Genomic DNA, 15,107 nt, shown 5'->3' with positions numbered 1-15,107 from the left:
CGTGACAGCGGAGGCAGAGATGGAGCGATGCGTCTATGAGCCAAGGAGTGCAGAGAGCTGCTGGGGCCGCCCGCAGGAGGGAGGCTTGGAGCGGCTCTCCTGCAGAGCTTCTAGAAGGAGCTGACCCTGCCCAAACCCTGACTTCGGACTTCTAGCTTCTAGAACTGTGAGGGAATAAATCTCAGCGGCCTTCAGCTCCCGGGTGTTGGTAGCTGTATGGGGGCTGTGGGAAACTAACACAGCTCCCAGGATGCTCGCTGATGGGGGCGTGCAGCCTGGAGCTGGGGGCACCTGGCTGTGATGCCCACCACCCTGCCCAAGCCCACCATTTGGTTCGTAGCTTCAGGAATTCATTTTTGTGGGAAAGCAAAAGCCTCAGTGTTATGGGCTGAGTGTGTCCCCCCAAGATTCATATGTTGACCCAAATACCTTGGAATGTGACAGTATTAGGGGATAAGGTCTTTAAAGAGGCCGTTAGGGGCCAGCCCGGTGGTGCAGCAGTTAAGTGCGCACGTTCTGCTTTGGTGGCCCATGGTTCACCAGTTTGGATCCCAGGTGCAGACATGGCACCACTTGGCAAGCCATGCTGTGGTAGGCACCCCACATATAAAGTAGAGGAAGATGGGCATGATGTTAGCTCAGGGCCAGTCTTCCTCAGCAAAAAAAAAGAGGAAGATTGGTGGCAGATGTTAGCTCAGGGCTAATCTTCCTCAAAAAAAAAGGCCGTTAAGTTAAAATGAGGTCTTTATAATCCAGTATGACTGGTGTCCTTGTAAAAAGGGGACATTTGGACAGACATGCATGCATCAGAGGGAAGACCAGTGAGTGAGAAGGTAGCTGTCTGCAGGCCGAGGAGAGGCCTCGCAAGGGCCTCACCTAGCCCACCTCGACCTCAGACGACCAGCCTCTGGGACTGGGAGACAGTTGCGTTCTGTCCTCAGTATGTAGTATTTTGTTATGGCAGCCCGAGCAGATGGATACACCCTTTGTGCCAGAGTTTTGTGGGGCTTGAGGAGGTGGAAGGGGGCTGCGGGGAGGGAACCTGTCCAGGCCCCCTACCCATGAACCCTGAACCCCAAAGCTGCCCTGGCCTGGACCTCTTTTGTTTCTTAAAGATTGGCACCTGAGCTAACATCTGTTGACAATCTTCTTTTTTTTCTTCTTCTCCTCCCCGAAGCCCACCAGTACATAGTCGTGTATTTTTTTTAGTTGTGGATCCTTCTGGTGTGCTATGTGGGATGCCGCCTCAGCGTGGCCTGACGAGCCGTGCCACGTCCACGCCCAGGATCCAAACCGGCGACACCCCGGGCTGCCGAAGCGGGGCCCGTGAACTTAACCGCTCAGCCACGGGGCCGGCCCCTGGACCTCTTCTTTACTGCCTGTAAATTCGGGTTGTCTTCTCAGCCAAACCTGCCTCTCACGGATGACACAGGGAGGAGACGAGGTCCCAGGTGGATCAGGGGGGCGGGCGGCAGACAGGACTGGGGGCGGGGCCCCCACCTGCACCTACCTCTGCTCCTGGTCACCACCGAGCTGGGACTCAGCCTCGCCCCTCTTGGTGTCTGGTCATCCCAGCATCTGATGCATCTTGAGATTTTTTTCATCCTGGGGATTCATCTGTCCCCAGGGCTTATTCAATCCGGGAGCTCCTTGCTGGTCAATATCACTCATCATGATAATGACAAGGATGATTTATGTCACGCTTATTATGTGCCAGGTGCTGTTCTAAGAGCTCTGCAGCTCTTAACTCTCTGAGTCCTCAAAACCACGCTGTGAGGTAAGGTTATTATCGCCATTTTACAGGTGGAGAAATTGAGGCAGAGAGAGGTTGAGTGACTTGCCTAAGGCCACACAGCTAGCCTGTGACCAAACCGGGATTTGAACTGAGACCCCCAAGAACTCCAGAGTCCACAGTTCTAACCTCCACCATGCACCCTCAGGGACAACCATCCTGGCATTTCTTTCCTCCTGGGGCCAGCTTTGGGTTGCACTCCTGTCTTCCTTGGGAGGCAGCTCAGCGGGGAACAGGAGCAAAGCCTGGGCCCTGTCTGTGGTCCCTACTCCGGGTGCCGCTGGCAAGTCGCCCCCTGGCCTGGGCTGTTCTTCCCTCCCTGGGTTATGGGGGCGTTCCTGCCCAGGGCATGGTGACATCGGGGCAGGTCCTTGCTGCCGTGCTGACCACACACCCCCTTACACACGTGCACATGTACACACCTATGCACGCACATACAGCCTCGAGTGCACACCTCTCCCATACACCCTCACCTACTTGCACGCACACAATCTCTCTCATACACACCCTCATACATCCATGTGCACACACATAATCATGAGGGTCACCCCTCTTGCACTCACACACACACCCTCACACACTTGTGGGCACACATCCTCACACTCACCCTTCCTCACATGGGTGCACACTCGCACACACACACGTGCTGCAGGAAGGCCTGTCATGGCCTCTGTGGCCCCAGCACTGAGTCATTCCACACCCACACGGTGGCGTTTCTTTCATGGAAGCTGACGCCTGGCTTTTCTTTCACCGAGATCTTCTCACTCAATTTCTCTGTCTCACTTCTCATTCTGACTGGGGAGGACTTTTTCAATCTCTCTTGTGGTTTTGGCAGTGCTGGCGCTATAGCTCAAACCCCACACCTCCCGGGCCACCTCCTGCCTCTGCAAGGTGTCCACTCTCGGGGGACAGGCCCAGGAAGGCCCTGCTCGTCAGCCCTGCCACTGTCCAGCCATTTGGGAGATGGAAGGTAGAGAAGAAGGAGGTGTGAGGATGAGAAGTGATGTCAGCATGGGGGCTGGGGTTGTGGACAGACCCCAAGAGCACAGCTGGGAGTTTCTGTGAGCCATTTGAGAGGTGTTTGGGCAAAGAGAATCCCCACGTCATAGCTAGGGCCCCGTCAGGGGACTCGGGGTCACCAGCTGATCACAGAGCTTTCCCTGGGGTGCTGACACCTGCCGGCCCCAGATGTGCTGCCCCTCTTCCAGCTGTCACGCCTGGGGGGCTCCAGGCTGGCATTCCACCCACTTCCTTTGCCATGGCTAGTGGAGTAACCCCGGGCAGGGCACCCCGTGCCCTCATGTACTCAGAGCTCTTAAGGATGGGAAGTCTAGAAGGATCCCTGGGAGAAAGCAGCCTCTTCCTGCTTCCAGACTTTTCAGACCCCAAACCCCAAGACTCCCTCTTCCTTTGCAGGTTATTTTGGAGCTGGGGGGAGGGGCACGGAGAAGCGTGTCATTCAGTGGAGTAGCAGGAAATTGTGCTTTTGTTCCTTTTTCTGATGTGATGTTGGACAGCTCACCTCCCAACTCCACTTCACGTTTATAAATTGGCTATCACAGTGCGTCCCTGGGTGCGGGGGAGGATGCACGAGCTCGCGCAGACGAGGGTTGCTGTCAGCTGAGCTGTGTTCCCCCAAATCCGGACGGCGAAGTCCTAACCCTAACGTGACTGTGTTTGGGGACAGGCTGTAAAGTCACACTTGCCCGGCACCAGCCACACGCGCGGTCTTAACCAAGTGTCCTCCTGGCCCCTTCTGGGCAGGACGCCAACCACCCGGTACCGTAACTATTTCTCTCAAAGCACGGAACAATCTGAGGGAACGCGGAGCCCTTCTACGTGAGCCACTGATCCCCGGGATGCTGGCCACGCCAGGACAGTCCCTCTTGACAAGCGCGTAGCCTTTGTTCCCCGCATACATAAGCAACCCCCGCCCCGTCCACGGCAGCAGGTGCAGGGGCTCAGCTGTGCCCGCTGGCCGCTCCTGGACACCCCCGGGAGCAGGGGTGGCAGGTTTGGTGGCAAACCTTACCTCTCGCCTGCCATCTTTGGGTGTTTTTTGGTCTCTCTGCAACCTACCCTGCGCGGCTGGAGCAGCCGGGTGTGCAGCCAGACACAGGCCCTTTGAGGAGGCAATAAGGTTACATGAGGCCAGGAGAGTGGGCCCAAATCCAACAGGACTGGTGTCCTTGAGAGAAGAGGAAAGGACCCCAGGGAGGCGCACACCCGGAGGAGAGGCCATGCAAGGATGCAGCGCGAAGGCAGCCACCTGCACGCCAAGGGAACAGAAGCTAAACCTCAGGGGACGCTCAGCCTGCCGGCACCTTGACCCTGGACTGCCCACCTCCAGACCTGTGGGACAAGAAACTCCCGTTCTTTAGGCCCCAGTCTGCGCCATCTTGTCACAGCGGTGATAGAAACGCAAACTTGGGCTCAGAGAGCCATCGCTGGCTGTGCGCTGTCAGTCACCGAGTCACCGTCGGGAGATCCTTCGCCCTCCTGTTTCACACGTCTCAGGTCAGCTTTTGTCCTGGACGATCTCCTCAAGGATGTTTGCACAGGAAACAGCCTTAGGAGCTGGAGGTGCTGTCTCCCTATGCGTCAGAGAAGAGGCCTATTTACCATCTCTCCCCCGCCACGGAGACCTGCTTCCTTTCCAGGGTGACAGACATGGTGTCTTCTTGGGGCAAAGGTTGAGCAGGTTGCCCTGTGAGGTTGGGGGTCTCCTAAACTGTGACTCAGCTGTGTTCGCCAGGGCCCCTGCGTGTCACCATCGGGGCGCCTGGAGCAGTAAACCATTTCCATCCCTCTGGGCTCCTGTCTCCTTAGCCACTGAGCCTACAGAAGTGTGGCAGCCACGCTGTCTGCTTGGCGATTACTATTATCGTCAGCTCAGGACGGCTCTATTCACAAATTCAGCACAGATCATTTGTGCCAAGCCCTGGGGACTAAGGCCCTGAAGAAACTAGACAGAACGGCCTTCCAGCAGGGGTCCTGAGACTCCAGGGGCAAGTGGGACCTGGGGGCCCACAGGGAGAACGGCAGCCTCGTCTGTCGTGCGACCGGGCCCTGACCAGCGGCCACCTGTCTGGAATAGCTCCCCGTCCCTGTAGTAGCCCACAGTGAGTGCTTGACAGCTTCCTGTGTACCCAGCACCGTGCTAAGGTTTATCACCTTCTTTAATCTTCGCACAACCCTGTGAAGTGGGTGAAACAGAGGCCCAGAGAGGTTAACCAGCTTGCTCCAAGTTGCTCAGCAGTGACAGAGGTCAGATTTGAACCCACCTTGGTCAGACTTTTCCACATGCTTTTTTTTCTTTTTAGCAACCCCTGGATACCTCCAGTTACATTTTATTAGTACAAGGCTCTTCTTTTTTAAAAATTGGAAGCACCAATCACACGAAAAAGGCTTTCTGCGTGCTGTTTATTTTTATCTGAGGCCTGGGGAGCGATGAGGACCAGCTGCTAAGCAGAGGCTGCCCGGCCACCTGGGCTTTTGCAGGGGTGAGCTCCTGGCTGGGGCCCCGGGGGCTGAGCTCAGCCGGACCTGGTCATTCTGAAATCAGGGGCCCCTCCCGGGAGGGATGCAGGCCGGGGGGAGCTGCAAGACAGGCTCAGAATCGGGGCTTGAGATGACTCATCTGTGGCTATTTATTACCCATCTCCATTTCTCAGTCTGATTGGGCTGCTCGAGGGCCAGGCCTCCTTCCTCCTGGGTGCTGAGTAAGCAGCCGGACGGCTCTGCCCACCGCGGGGCCTACTCTGGAGCTCTCCTCGCCCTCAGCAATGCTCGGGCCCCTGGGGGCCGCTGGAACTTCCCCCCAGCTGCCCTCATCAAGGCTTCCCAGCAGCCGGTTCTCATCCTTTTACCCCGGTCTGCTCTTCCACTGGGTCTCAGCTTAAATGTCGCCTCCTCAGGGAAGCCCTCTCTGACCACCACGCCCACTCTCTCACACTCTGGCTATGTGGCCCTCGCCATGTGCTTTGCAGCCCCTGCCCTCCCTCCTAATGGCCACCAATGGGAGATTAATTAATCACCCCATCCTCCCATCCCAGCTGAAGGCAAGTCCATCCCTCCATTTCCCAGGCCCAAGCCCTTGAGTCATCGTAGGCGCCTCTGTCAGCAAATCCCGTGGGTTCTACCTTCAAAGTTCACCCAGAGTCTGGCCCCTTCTCATCTCCCACACTGCTCCCTCCTGGTCCCAGCCTCAATCACCTCTCCCCTGAATTCTGTAGTCAGCTTCCTACCAGTCCCCCTGCTGCCATCTCTCCCCCTACCCCCAAGCCATCTATTTTCAATGCAGCAGCCAGCATGATCCTGGAAAAACCCGGGTCGGGTCGTGCTTCTCCTCTGCTCTTAGCTCTCGAGTGGCCCCCATTTCATTCAGGGTAAAAGCCAAAGCCCTTACAGTGACCACAGGCCCCGCATGACCCTCCATCCTCCTCCGACCTGAGCCCTGCCAGCCGTCCAGGCTGACTTACTCCCCACTCAGGGCCTTTGCACTGGCTGTTCTGTGCTCCCCTCTCTGTCTGCCGGGCTCCCTCACTCCCCCTCTTTCTTCATGTTTTGCTCAAAAGTCACTTTCTCTGTGAGGCCTCTCCTGATCATTTTATTTAAATTTGTACCCCTCCACCCAGCACACCCCACCTCCCTTCTCTTGCCCTGTTTTCCTCTCTCGCACCTCTCCCTTTCTAACACATGCTCTACTTCACTCGCTTATTTTATTTGTCATCTGCCTTCCCCTCACCAGAATGGAAACTCTTCAAAGGCAGGGATTTTTGACTCTTGGGTCCACTGATCCCCAGCACCTAGCCGGAACCTGGTACCCGCACACCTGTAGTAACTGTTTGTTGAATGAATGAACGAATAACCGTTCCCGTCGCTCACTCCTCAAACAGGTGGAGGTGTGTTTCTCTTATCCGAGCATCCTTGTTCCTCCGCATGAGATGTGCAGTACGGGTAGGTCCCACGGGAAGCAGGCCTGGCGGAGTTCCAGGTCTCGGTGGGTACCCAGCGCTCCTTGACATGGCATGCCAGCCTGGATGGCCATGGGTTGGCCCCTGGAGCTCAGAAAGGAAGGGGCTTCAGGGCTGGGAACACAGTGGTGGCCATGGGTACCTGTAGGTGCCTGCAGTTTCTTGGCTCCTACAGAGCTGGAAGGCCATGGCTCACAAAGGCACCTGGTCCTTGTGCAGGGTCCCCCCCCAGGCCAGGGCAGTGGCTGCTCTGTCTGCTACCAAGGACCAGAGTGGGATGCCAGCAAGTGACCGGACTTCAGGCCTCAAGGAAACACAAGGACAGGCTGCTGCTTCTGGGACCTTGCAGCCAACTAGTGAGCATTTGAAATGCAAGTGTCAGCCCCCAGCACCAAGCCTCCCAGGAGTGGAGCACAGGGCAGCCAACACCCCCGTTTCTTATCCTTGCCCAGGCGTTTATTTCCCCGGTATCTCTGGCCAGCCAACAGGGCCGTTTCCAGGCAGTGGTGGATAAGCTGCCCTGGGTGTTTGGGCTGGCAGGTGCTGGGCTGGGTGGTGTGAGTGTGCTGGCACAGACGTGTGTGTGCGTGCATTCGTGCATGCAGCATTTAAATGGGCCAACTGCCCCCCGACCCCTGACATTCCACAGTCTTACAGGCCCAGCCAGGCCGACCCTCTGGCTCCCTGCCGCCTCCCTTGCCAGGCTCTGAAACTCTGGGCTGAAGCCTTTGCTCTCCTGGAGAAGGCGGATGATCTGAAGCAGCCAATCAGCCTGATAAAGCCGGTGGTGGCAAAGGGGCTGGGTGGGGGCTCAGAAGCCTGGGGCGGGGGGGGGGGGGGGGGGCGGGGGCTGTCCTCGCACTAACTTGCTGGATGACTTTGGCCTCAGGGTCAGTATAAACTGGCTGAGGAGGGGACTCGTGGGGTGAGGCGGGGACTCATGCTCCCCAGATGCCCCTCAGCTCTCACACCCTTGGCCAGCTTCTAATGCAAACCAGAAGCTGGCTAACAAGAGTAGCCGGGGTTGTGGATGATAACTGCTGGCTTTTTCTTAGCCCGGACCACGGTCCCAGCTCCAGTGGGGACCCCATGAGTCTCCAGACCTAGCTGAGGCCCAAGTTGGGGCCATGCCATAGTTTCCCCAGATCTCCAGGATTGCATGCCTGGAGAGCCCCAGGCCCCACCAGGCCTCAAGGCCTCATGGCTCCTACTTGGAGGGAGGGAAGGTCCGGGGGCAGGGCTGACCCACCCCTAGCAGCTTGGAGGGACCCGGAGGAAAAACCCCAGAAGGATTTTCTGAATGAACTCCACACACCTATGGGCAGCACCTGCTGGGAGCAGGGTCCCTCCTGGCTGGGAGCATGGCCCCCCTCCTGCCTGTGATGACAGCGTGGATGATGAAGCGGACACGAGGGCAGCGGCTCTGCTCGGGGCCTCACTTTCAGAACAGGGTCTGCCCTTCTCAGCCTCCACACCTGCCCCTGGAGGTCCGTGGGAGACAGAGCTGATGTGCACTGTGCCTCCCAGGGCCCTGGCCTCGTCACTCAGTCGTCCAGAAGACATGCAGGAAGCCCAGCCCTGCTCGCATCAGTGGAGGGACAGTCCTGCTCCCGTGGGTTCCCTCCCACAGGGAAAGTCGGGCTACTGGCAAATTAATAGTTTCAGATGGTGGCCTGATGGGTCCTTTGAAGAGCACAAACAGGACGAGGTGACAGAGTGGCGACATCTGCATGGTGGTCAGGGAAGGCCTCTCTGAGGAGGTGTCATGCAAGCCAAGACCTGAAGGGTGAGAAGGGGCAGCATTGATAAGTTTGTGTTTGTGCAGCTTTACTGAGGAGTGATTGACATGTGATAGACTCCACCTACGGAAGGTGTGCAATCTGATAAGTTTGGGCACACATGCGCATCCATCACCACGACCAGGACAATGAACACAGCCGTCACCCCAAAAGTCCCCTCGCAGGGGCAGCATTTGAGGAGCTGGGGAAATAGGGTTTCAGGCAGAGGGACTGGCCTGTGCAGAGGCCCTGTGGCAGGGACAAGCTTGGTGGCCTCAGGAGCAGAAAGGAGGCCAGTGGGGAGTGGGGCAGGGGACAAGGTGGTGAGGGCAGGAGCCCCACCTGGGGGCCTTTTTGGCCGAGGCAAGAAGCTCGGGTCTGAATCTAAGGAGCTTCCTCGACACACTCTTGACGGGGAACGAGCAGCCACGTTGCACTCGGCCATCAGACCCTCGGGCCCTGTGCCTCATGGAGGCTCTTCTGAGAAACCAGCCCGTGTGGGGCGGTGACACCCGCTAATGACTTAGTAAATAAGTGGTTTCCCTCAGAAATGATTTACATTTTAACTGGGGCCTTCAATATCTCAACCCCTCTGGGTTGTAGTGAGTAACGGTGGAATCTCAGGCAGAGGGGCCTGGTGGATGGAGACTCAATCAGTCTCTCCTCGGGGCTCTAAGTTCTCAGCCTTCAGGAAAGAGAAGCTGGCTGCTGCTGCTTCTTCTATTTTTTTTTTTTTTTGCTGAAGAAGATTCGCCCTGAGCTAACATCTGTTGCCAATCTTCCTGTTTCTGTATGTGGGCCACCACCACAGCATGGCCACTGACAGACAAGTGGTGTAGGTCCACGCCCAGGAACTAAACCCTGGCCACTGAAGCGGAGTGCATCGAACTTAACCACTAGGGCCGGCCTGGAAGCTGGCTTCTTGAACGTTCTGAGTTGTAAGTCATGATCTGAGGACAAGCGCCTCTGGCCCCCTCAAATCCTCCAGGGCTGGTCCTTGGGAGCCTCCCCTGGCCTGACTGCCCGAGACCCGGCCCACATGGGGAGGGAGGGAGGGATGACAGGAACACAAAACCAATCCCTTGGAGCATATTCCTTCACAACAAACAGCTCTGAGAGCCGAGAGTAGGTTCCAGGCGACCAGGGGTGTGGGCTGCCCCTTGGCCTCAGGACAGCAGGACTTGGGGACACAAGTGACAGCAAAGGCAACCACCACCCTCAAGGGAGCGGCTCACCCTCAAATCACAAACTCAGGCTTGAATCGTGGCTGCAGAACTTGCTAACTGGGTGGCTTGGGCGTGCAACTTCCCTGAGCGCCCATTTTCCCATGGGCTTTTAAAAAAATCACCAGTTTGCGGGCCTAGTGTACCAGGGGCCCTGTAAACACTGTGAGTCACTCATTCTGCATTTTCACTGGATGCCTACCTTGTGCGGGCACTGAATGCGACATGCAAAATCCCTGCCCTGGGCACATTCTTTTCCTCCCAAGAAGCTGACAGACCCTGGCCTTGATTTTTGCATCTGTAGGATGGGGACAGTGCTCCTTGGAAGGGAGTGAGGCTCCTGGGGACAGAAACGGCGCTGTGGGGAGGGACCCTCTCCTTCCTGAGGGGCTGCCCCAGGCCCTCCTGTCGGGCCGCACGATGGGGACCTCCCGGCACGGCACGCCCCTGGGCACCCTCACAGCCACCATCGGTTGCTTCTGTTTCCTTTTTGCACCCAATGCCTCGGATTCCGTGATTAATACTGGACCAGGCTTGGTTTCCTGCGTCTAAATGACTCACCCCATTCACAACGGCCCTGCTGAGCAGGAAGGTCTCGGGGAGACGGGGACTCCGTGGCAGGGAGTTTCGGCCCACGGGGTCATCCCCACCATGCTGTAGGCCTTGGCCAAGTCTCTTCCCCTCTCTGCTCTTAGCTTCCTCCTCCATCTCTCTGGAAGGTGGAAGGAAATGTCAGACACTGGAAAGAACAGCGGGAACTCCTCCCGGCTACCAGTCCCAGGAGCTCATGAGGATTAACAGCCTCCTGGGGCTCGGGCTGTGAGAGCAGGGCATCCCCATGGTGCAGCTACACTAACCTGTTTAATCCTCGATATCACCCTTCACAGTAGATATCATCGCTCCATTGTTATGGATGAAGAAATTGAGGCTCAGAGAGGGTGAGTAACTTGCTTAAAGCCACACAGCTACTAAGTGGCAGAGACAGGATTTGACCCGGGATGTCTGGTTCTAGGGTCTATGTCAGCTTAGAAGATGGAGCAGGAAGTGTCCGGCAGAAGCCCCAGGCCCAGATGGGACCCAGGCTTCCTATCTCCCTCACTCTCTCTGGAGCCTCAGAACAAGGGGACTTTTAAGCAGATCATTGAATCCCAGCCCCTCATTGTACAAACAAAGGTGCAGAGGCTGGGAGAGGGGAAGTCACGCGGCTAGATGCAGACCTGAGCTCGAAACTGGGCTCCCGACCCTCTGCCTAGCTTCCCACGCCTCGAGCTGCCACCTATCAAGTTGGAGCCAAGACTGAGCCCAGACCTGGGTGCCAGAGGTCCGGGGAAGCATTCCTCCGGCAGCTGTGTGCCCAGGAAGATGGCCTGTGCTGAGGCACTGGAGATGGCCACCCGTCTAGCAAAACCAGAGGGGCCAGGAAAGACCTCTGACCCCCAAGGTTCTCACCTGGCGGCCGGCCACAGTGCCCGAAACACCTGCATGAGTCATCTCTTGGCTGGAACGGTGAATGCCTTGGTCAACTTGTCCCCTGGAAGGGGAACATCGGGCCATGAGCAGTTCAGCTGTAGTCCTGAGTGGAGAGGTCTGGGGGCACACAGGGGCCTGGGGACCCAGAGGGAGGGGGGCAGGGGGCAGGCAAGCCCTTTACATGCCTTCCCTTGCATTCCAAAGAGCTTTCTAGGTGCACGGTTTTGTTCAGGGCTCATGGCAACCCTCAGGAGGCTGCCTGGCAGTGTTAAAATCCACATCTGGAGGACAAGGAAACATGCTCCCTAAGATCCCCGCCTGCCTCCTGGCATTTGCTCAACTGTGCAGTCCCTCCCAATGGGGAGAGCCAGCCCGTGTGGCCAAGAGACTAGCTTGGAAATGATGAAGAGTGACTTCTGACACTAGATCATAAAAGATAATATGGCTCCCATCTTGCTCTCCTGGGATCACTTGCTCTGGAGGAAGCCAGCCGCCATGTCATGAGGACATTCCAGCAGCCCCGTGGGACTGACGCCTTCTGCCCAAGAGCCATGTGAGTGGCTCGTTTTGGACACAGGTCCTCCAGCCCCAGTCAAGTCTTCGGATAACTGCAGCCCCAGCTGACATCTTGAGTGCAACCTCATGAGAGACCCGGAGCCAGAATCACCTGTCCATTTTCTCCTGAACTGCTGATGCACAGAAACAGTGATACAATGTTTACTGTTGCTTTAAGCTGCTAAGTTTTGAGTGACACAGCAACAGATAACTAATACACTTGGAGAAAAGAAATGACTTGCCTACAGTCTCATGGCCGGACCAGGATTCCCACATGAGTGCTCTTTCTCCTGGGGAAAGCAAGGGCAACAGGTGCCTAAAGAGAGAAGAGAAGGCAGCTGAGGCTTGAAAGTCAGACAGGTTTGGAGCCAAATCCCAGCCCTGCCACTCTCAAGCTGTGTGACCTCAGGCAAGACACTTAACTACTCTGAGCCTCAGTGTGTTCATCTGTGAAGTGGGGATAGCAATACTGACTTGAAATCTTGTTGCCAGGATTCAATGCCCGGGTATCCCACTTGTGGGTGCGTTGCTGGGGTTCACCTAGTATTTGTTCCTTTGAAACTCTGAGGAGTGATATCCCTGCCCCTAGCCCTCAGTGGTGGCTTCTCACCACCCTGGGAGGGGCCAAGCTGCCGGGATCCAGCTCCTATCCTGGGCCTCGAGATGGGGAGAGCTCTGCGGCTTGAGCTGGAGGCAGCCCTACGTGGAGGTCCAGCCAGAGAGGCCCCCAAACGAAGAGTCCTGCCTTCAGGAGGCTCTCGAGAAAGATGCTCAGAAAAGCACCTTTGCCAATCTGAGGAGACAGGCTCGGAGCGGCCTTCCCCCTCCAGTTTCCAGCCTCCTACCTGCCTGCCGCTGCCTGGGGCAGAAAGAATCCCTTTATTCGCCGAGGGTATTTTGGGGCCACTTGGGGCTGAGGTTCCCAGCTGTTGGGGAAGTCCCTGAATTTCCTCAACCAAGTCGGAACGCTGCGTCTTGCTCAGCATCCCTTTGGTGACACAGGTTCCCAGTTCCCTCCCGAGGGCTTCTTGCCGCCGCCTCCCGCCCCCTCGCCGAGCCGAGCGGAGCGGGCGGCACGCGCGCCCGGCCGCCTCCCTCCTGCAAGCCGGGGGCCTGGCCGCCGCAGCTCGCTCGGGCCCCCCGCGATCCCACAACAGGGCTCGCTGCCGGGCCTCGCGGGGGCCCCGGGACTTCCCCTCCGGCTCTTCAAAGCACTTTCACACGCGTTCAGGGGCTTCACGAGGCGCCCGAAGGCTGCAGAGAGCCGAGCGGCTGCGTCCACGCCTGCTCTGCAGAGTCGCCGAGCTGCCCCGCTCCCGGGCTGCGGCAATTGCTGCAGCAGCAGCCCGGCTCCCCGGGGTGCGGCTCCCTGCCCGGCGCAGACAGCGCCCCCTCTCGGCCGCGGGGCACCGGCTCAGGCCCCGGGCGTCCCGGCTCCCCGGGAGCCCCAGCCTCCTGGGCACATGGATACGCGAGCCAGTCATTACAGGCATGACGCGGTGAGACCAGTTCTAGAATTGAGGTGCCAAAAACCGACAGAAACGGCCTCTCTGACTGGGAAGATGGCTGGGGGGAGGGGACAGTGCCAGGAAAGGGACAAAGAGGAGGTGCCATTGGAGCAGGTTACGAAGATAAGCAGGAGGAGTCCGGGGAGACTTCCAAGTGGAGGGCCACCACCGGCAAACACACGGAGGGGAGATGGCGGCACGTGGGTGGCGGGCGCGTGGGAAACGGGGAGGGGCCCAAAGTGCAGCCAGCCACCAGGACCGGGACCCAGCCGGGCTGGGAAGGGCCTTGAGCACCACCGGCTCTGGCGAACCCGAAGCCTGGCTGGTTCTGATTCACTGTTCTGTGCCTCAGTTCCTCGCCTGCAGCGTGGGCACAAAACTAGAATCTTCTTCATGGGGTTTCCCTGAGGATTCAAGGAACCAACGTGTGAAAACTCTTAGCACGAAGTAAACACTCAAAGGCAGCTATTATTACCGTTAAGCAAATAATATCATTTTTCAGGAGATGAGAACCTCTCCCACCCCACCCCCACCCACCTCTGCACGGCTTCTACGCAGAGGCGGCTTGGTGGAGGGTCCCTTGAGAAGCCCACAGAGGGGAAGGATGGGAGGGAGAGACAGGTTTTCACAGCATCACTGTAACGATCATTTTTGATGGATGTGTAGTATTCCATTAATGGATGTACCACAATTTACTTAACCAGTCCCTGTTGTTGTGATTCTTAGGGTATTTCCAAAGTTTTGAAATAATGTTTAGGAAACATTACTGTATTTATACTTTTCTTTTTTCATTTGAACTATTTCCTTAGTTATTCTTTACTAGGGTGAAATTACTGAGCCACAAGTTGTAAACATTTTTTGCTGGGGGACTTTTGCTAAGAATTGCCATATCGCTTTCTGAAAAAAAGGTTGTAACATTTACCAGTAGAGTGTGAGTGCGTATTCCAGTTTCACCACAAATTTTGAGCTGGATTTTACCAAAATTGTTTTTATAAAGAAAAAAAAAAACCCCTGATGACTTAATGAGTCTAAAAAGGTATCAAAGCTTGCTTTAATTTGCATCTCTTCAATTGCTAGAAAGGTGGAACTTTTTTTTTGGTGAGGAAGACTGTTGCTGAGCTAACATCTGTGTTAATCTTCCTCTATTTAGTACGTGGGACACCACCACAGCATAGCTTGACCAGCAGTGTGTAGGTCCACGCCTGGGATCCCAGCCTGTGAACCCTGGGCCGCCAAAGTGGAGCACACGAACTTAACCACTATGCCACTAGGCTGGCCCCTAGAAAGGTGGAACTTTTAAAACTTATAGTTAATGTAAATTTGTATTTCCCCTTGTGTCAGCTGTTTTGATGTTGTTTGGTTGTGCGTGTGTGTTTAGTAAGCATTTATGCATTCAGAGCAACAGCAATTCTCTCATAGAAAGCTCTAGACTGGGAAGCAGGCATCCCGGATGGCTCCTGCGCCTGTCTGGTTCTGTGAACATCACAGGGGGTCACGTCCATAATAACTTAATTGTTTAACATAGTCCCAGCGGAAACATCCCAGGACACCGGGTCTGGGAACCCAGGGGAGAGCCCTGAAGTGGGTGTCCAGGGAGGCTGAACCACACGGGCGCTTTTTCCAAGTTGAATCCAGGAACTCAAGGAGGGTTGGGTGGGCGGTGGTCAGTTATGGAGACTTTGTTGGGAAGATCCTGAAGGGAGACTCTTGCTGGTGGGCCTGGGAGATGGAGGTATTCCTGGAAGATGGGGCCTTACACCTTCTGGGATAGACCGACCTGCAGAATCCTGAGGCTCGTTGGGCTA

Source organism: Equus caballus, chromosome 2, assembly GCF_041296265.1.
Source record: "Equus caballus isolate H_3958 breed thoroughbred chromosome 2, TB-T2T, whole genome shotgun sequence".
Classification (NCBI taxonomy): Eukaryota; Metazoa; Chordata; class Mammalia; order Perissodactyla; family Equidae; genus Equus; species Equus caballus.
Note: the sequence above shows the minus strand (reverse complement) of the source record.